This window comes from Pseudorasbora parva, chromosome 15 (genome assembly GCF_024679245.1).
Source record: "Pseudorasbora parva isolate DD20220531a chromosome 15, ASM2467924v1, whole genome shotgun sequence".
Taxonomy (NCBI): domain Eukaryota; kingdom Metazoa; phylum Chordata; class Actinopteri; order Cypriniformes; family Gobionidae; genus Pseudorasbora; species Pseudorasbora parva.
This window is the reverse complement of record NC_090186.1, coordinates 8778468-8785048: the sequence shown is the minus strand read 5'-3', so window position 1 is coordinate 8785048 and position 6581 is coordinate 8778468. Positions and strand designations below refer to the sequence as shown.

Here is a 6581-nt window from a genome sequence, read left to right as displayed (position 1 = left end):
TTCAGAAAACCAGCATGCCACCAATTTAGTGGTATAGTGTCTGCAGGGTATTCTTCAGGTTTTCTATCAGAAATTGTATCATTTTTTTTTTTTTTATAGTACCCAATTAATTGGGTTGTCTAGTGTGATTCATGGAGAAATTAGACTGCTTTAAACTACCTTGATAGCTTTGTCTGTTTTCATGGGTCAAACTACATTTCATTTTGCATAAAATAAATTAAGGCTTGTTTAAACAGATGACACAGATGCATGAAGGCAGACGCTCTCAATAAATCTCCATAGCCAAAATGTTATGTAACATTCATTAAATCTCTAAATGACACAGAAGATATATCTAAACAACCTTGTGTGTGTGTTTTTTCCCCAGGAAATCTCTTTATCATGCCTCTTTTTCCTTAGCTGCCTTATAATCACTTCCTGTTGCCCATGATGTGCTTGCCATCACAGCTCACATCTGAAGGATCTGCTGGGCCTCTAGAAGGAGGTAAAACACTTCAGCTGTTACACTTATCCACTAAGAGTGAGTTAGTTTATCGGCTGAGTGGTGAGTGTTATTTGAAAGGCCTACAGTACATGTCAGTTGATCACTCAATAGTTTGAAATGTACTATACTATAAGAGAACTGGCATTGATTTTGTTGTTGTGGTTTTGTACAAACACTGTTGGTTTTAAAGGTAAATTTAATTCAAATTTGATACTGAATTTAATTCAAATTAAACCCCCAATATGCAATTTGTTTAAGATATCATATGTAAGACTGTATATTTTGTTGACCTGTGCACTTACATAATCCCAAACAGCTACAGACTGTGTCCTTTCGTCGCCTGTCAATGACGTCATATCTACATTACCCTTGATTTCCATAGAAACCATGGAAACACCAAAGACGCTTTAATATTGTATGTATTTTATTAGATAGGTGAGCAACTGTTTGGATATACAATTATCAACAGAAAACTAATCATTGATATACAGCAAAACACAGTTAGTCTTATTGTTTGAATGGCTTGTTTTCTTGATTCACCGCGAGTAACGTTTTTACCATGCCACAGAGACTACACTGTTTTTTCAAGTGGCTAACACGGCATAATCAGAGAGAGCTTTCTCCATAATACAATATATTTTAAAATGAAATGCATTTAACAATCCACAATAAGTCATCCTGATTTTAGTAATTTAACTGCTTAAACTCTGGGACCATTTTTTTGGATTTCCGCCTGGATTTGGCCTACCCAAATTGAAAAACTTCCCATACACACATACATTGGTCTAAGTGTCATTTTACAGGAAACCCTTTGAAGTTACATACAACACTGATAAACATGTAAATATATGTTGTCTAAGCTGTAATAACCCCACCAAAAAGTATGCGCTTTTCGATTTTTTTTAAATAAATTCATTTTTAATCACATAAACGTCGCACACCTGTGTGTGTTAGGTGCGTAGGAGAGCAGGACAAAAAAGTCCTATTAACATCAAATGAAAAGGAGAAGTCCCGCACACTTTCAACTCGCAATTAAAAAGATTTATTGTTTCATTGCAACGTTTCGATCTTTCGATCTTCCTCAGGCAAGGCATTCGAAATAAATTCATTTTTGAAAGTGTGTAACTCAGGCCCTGTGTGCTCTAACACCCTGCTGACAGTTTGGGCTTCATCTTTCTCCATCTTGTTGCCAAAACTCCACTACATGTAGTTACAGATCATGTGCACTCCAATGACTTCATTTGCACAAGATTAAACATATCTCAACTGTGTTGCGTTGCTGGACACGCCTAGATCCTACACCACTGCCGCTCATGTCACCGGAAATTGCAGCTCTCCATCTAAATAAATGTTGCTACAACATGCATTAAAGTGCCTCTATTATGCTTTTTTGGATATTAAATTTCATAGCTGTTTGTGAATGTAAAAGGTCTGTAAAGGTTTAAAGATCAAAGTGTACAACAAATAAAGTTATTGTCTCCTAAAAGAAAGAATCGATTCTGAGCTGCCAAAACGAGTCGTCAGTAATTCTAGTCTTCCATAAGTGAATTTACATAATGCCAGCCTATAGTCTTCATACATTTACATTAGCTACTTTTCCACCATTGGGCCGAATGGTTGCCGAAGAGTTCCAGTTGTGTTTCCACTTGAGCCTGGCATGGCACGATTCTCTGCATGGTTGTCTAATCCATGAAATGAGGTCGCCACTCAGGATTGCTCACTTGACTGTTGCCTGGCTACCGGTTTCTCTGTAGCTGGCTAAGCACAATATTTGAGCGGCGTAAACACAAATGAATAATAAAATTAAAAGAAATAGCTGATCATCCTCTATAACGCGGTCGTTATTTATGTCTCTTATCATCAGTAAACCATTGCGTTGCCAAGAAAACGATTAACGATTTTGTATGACATTCCTAAAGAGCGGCCGTTATCAGCCCCACAGTGGAAAATTAACCGTAGGCCCACATGCTGGCCTGGATCGGCACGGAAAAGAACGGTTACACAATAGAACCGTTCGGCCTGACAGTAGAAAAGCGGCTATTGACCCTCCCTCCAGCACTGTAGCTTTTTTGTGTTTTGTACATGCCAAGAAGATGCTGTTTTTTGCTCTACAAGAGCAAATTCTCTTTGTAAACACTTCTTAAGTATGAGATTTTGAAGATTCAGTGGTTAAAATGACCACAGTGATACAACAACAGTATAATTTTTTGTTGTGTACCTTTATTTTACTGATGACCGCTTGCAATATTAACTCAAAACTCTTATCCATTAAATTATTTATTTAAGACTTTATTTAAACAAACTTGCTTCTCTGAATCACAACCTGTAATGATTAATTATTGACATATATATAAAATATATATATTTTTTTTTTTTACAGAGTGTTCAAAATACAGTACATAGTTTTGTCTTTTTTGTTTTATATTGTGTAGGTCTCCGGCTAACTCACATTATTACTGTCTTACTGAAATACTTCTGCTCATCAGCTGTGGGCCACTATTACCTACATCTGTGTCCATTAATGCAGATTGTCTATCGTTCTTACTACTTTGATAAAGAATAAAGAAATGGAACAAGTTTGTTTTACAAACTTTAATGTTACGTAAATTGTTATTGTAAATTGTACGAAAAAGACACATTTTTTTGTTGATGGACTTGTTAATGCTGATAGCTTGCATTAATGCTGGCATCTCATTATGTATGACAAACTGAGTGAAAAACTTTTCACTGAGAAAAGTCCTGCTCACATCATTGCAGTTGACGTTTGAATAACAAGTCCTTCCAATGTTTCATCATCGGACTCGTGCTCGAAATGATAATCGACACCTTACATTGTGTAGAATCGCTAAGGATTCAAGTAGCTCCCAGTCCTGAAATTCAGTTATGGTAATGTTGTTACGTTTCTGACAAGCAGTAGACCAATCACAAGAGACAAGGCCATCTGACCAATCAGAGGAGAGCAAGCTCATGGAAAGGAGTGGTTTAGAGAAACCAAGTCTTTGAGAAAATGAAGGTTAATTTTCAGGGTCTAGACTTTTACTTCAATAGGCAACAATAGGCTTATATGGATCATTTTATTTTCTGAACAATATGGTTATACTAGGTTGGAGGTTTAGGTGTGTATCTTTTTGACTATACGTGTCAGTGGTGCTGGGTGAAGTGAGTTCAGATGGTTCAGAACAGGTTGACTGATGGCTGCAGTAATAGAGGAGCAAAATACCCAGAGGCGAGATGGGCTTTGGGGGCGCAAATGTACCATAACTGAAAAATCATATTGCCCTGGGGCAGGTCTGACTGTATCAGAGGATAAGCATGTCAGTTTGCATCTTACACATACTTATAATAAGGACATATATACACACACACACACACACGTCTTTTATTAAACCTATCAGAGGTGGACGGTAACTGTAAGTACATTTACTTGAGTACTGTACTTAAGTACACTTTTTGAGTATCTGTACTTTACTGGAGTATAATTTTTTCTGGATACTTTTACTTCACTACATTTGAAAGAAAGTCGGTGGATGATTTTTTCCATCTTTAAAAGGTTTTTTGTTGTTGTTGTTTCAGACAGTCTGTCAGGAATCACTCTTATATGGTCATATACATTTTCCCAACTTTTTTTGAACACTGATCAGTTCATAGCAAAATGGAAGAAGACGGTTCTTAGGCACAAGTGTGTGCACCCCTAGCCATACTTTGAAAGTATGTTTCAGTTTTTAAAAAATACACTTTTTGTTGTTGGCATACACTTGGTGCATGTCTTATAAAATATTAAAAATATAAACGTCTGGGATAAAGAGAAGAGTAAAGTTGGGATAATATCAGAAGTGTATCAGTATATCGGATCCGTGCATTCGTTCTTAAAGTGACATCAGCTTTGTAAAGAGCTTTGTAACTTTTCTACAAGTATTTAAATGAGTTTAAGTTAGTCGTAGGCCAGTATGTCGGATGGAGCATCACTGAATGACTTAAACCATGATGACAGTGTGCATTTATATAACTATAATAAAATAATGCATTGGCATAAAAAAGAAAATTTACTTTGATACTTAAGTACTTTTGAAAACTAATACTTCTGTACTTTTACTTGAGTAAAAATCTTTTTTTACAACTTTCACTTGTAACAGAGTAATATTTGACCAGTAGTACTTTTACTTTTACTCAAGTAATAGAGTTGTGTACTTTGTCCACCTCTGAAACCTATTAACTTAGTCTCTCACTAAGATGAACTTGTGTGATGCACTATGAATGAAAATTAATCTTATAGTGGCTCATCGTACTCTAGGTCCATCAAAAACACATTTGGACAGCCTATATAAAAAAGTAAGGTTAAATTGGAAGTTAATTGGCCAATTTGATATGTATAAAATCACTAAAGTAGTATAGTATAGTACAACCAACGGATTTCATCCATTCATGTTGACACTGACTCTGGTGTTAAAAAAACATTTTTCAGCATAAGAAGCGGGTGAAATAATGCTGCATTTTGGTGTGAGACATTGTGAAAGAGACTGTCAATAATTAATGTGTTATTTCACATGGCATATGAAATATTCATTGATTGATCACGAGGATGTGAGGCGGAAATGGCCTGTTTGTGACAAAGCAATCAGGCAGGAAACACATCTCTCTTTCACAGAGGAAGATAAACACAACAACAAAAAGCCAAGCGCTCTTTTCTGACAGACTACATAGTGCTCTCACATCCCACAAGGTTCATAACAGTGTTGTTAAAACTAAAACTATTAAAAATCATTTTTGGCAATTTAAATGAAAAAAACAATAACTTCTATATAAAAATAAAAAAATTATAAAAATTAGTAACGCACATAAGATAATGAAAGTAGGCCTATATAAAAAATAACATTTAATTTAAAATGATTAAATACTATAATGGCATATAAATACTGAAATAACACTGGTTCACACACAGATTTAAAGGTTTAAGTATGTTTTGTTTGTTTCCCAAGGAGGTGTATAATGTTCAGAGCATGCCCGACCCCCCCTCAAAGCATGTGAAATGCATCCTGCAATCTTTGCTGTTTTTGTCTCTTTAGCTGTAAATCTTTAAGTGGAACAAATTACTGCTTAGTTCCCATTTAAGTGCCTTGCTGAAATAATTGCTTTTCAATATGCCCCACAATTCGCACGACAACTCGAGACGTGTCAGTGTTGTGAATCAGGTCTTGCAGCAACATCAAATATCTTAGATTGCTCCCACAGCAATCAGATTAGGAGATATCTGACATCCTGGAAGCCCATTGGCAGGGCTTTGCTGATGCTATTACTTTATTTGATTGTTTGGCCAGTAACTATTCCCTGGGAAATGTATTGGTTCACTTTCATCATTAAATAGATTCTACAGAGGAATTTTTTTTAAAATGTTTTCCCGGAGAAAAGCTGCAATTTTGAGTGGATTCAAACAATGCAATCTGTTAAAGCTAAATAAACAGTTTTATTTAATACTTATTTTGTTTTTTATAGCACTGTGAGCTCACACAATAAATCATTTTTTACTATTTAATTTTCATAAAATTGTATTTATAAAAATACTTTTCATTGTGTAGCATGCAATGCCCCATAGAAAAGGAGGCAGAAAGGGACCGGTCAACTATAAAATATGTAAAAGGCCTGAGTGGGTGTGTCATTGTGTCAATGCTGATATTTCATTGTGCTTGATGCCAGCTTACTGTGATTAGAGATGCAGCTGCAGTGATGTGTCTGACATTGATGATAAGGATGGATGATGTACCAAATATTTACCATTTTCTAATTGGCATTTAACACATTGTCAATAGGCAATTTTCGTTGGAATTAAGCTGAAGTTGCAATAGTCTTTTCTTTCTGATTGTGATGTACTCTATATCCAAGTTAAACTGCTTCAGGAACGAGAAAAATACAGGGTAGAATTTGATTTTGTCCTGCGGGAAGTGATAAGATCGCATAGGAAGTTGTGCTTTGCTTGCTTACTAAATTAAGGCAAATCTGAATGCCAGTTTGGCCCTGTCCCAAATGGCACGCTAAACACTTGTGGTCTTTCCAAGAGTTCGCTCTTTCATGCCGTTTTGACTGTTGGGAAGAAGTCTGCTAT

General features: G+C 35.8%; 1 long non-coding RNA gene across 1 annotated transcript in view; it reads left to right on the top strand.

The window, feature by feature from the left end:
• The first annotated feature begins 363 nt into the window (after positions 1-363).
• Positions 364-6581, top strand: part of LOC137041085 (uncharacterized) — a 101559-nt gene continuing 95341 nt past the window's right edge. The window contains exon 1 of the long non-coding RNA XR_010898022.1: positions 364-484. This is a non-coding gene — a long non-coding RNA (uncharacterized lncRNA). The remainder of the gene's footprint in view (positions 485-6581) is intronic.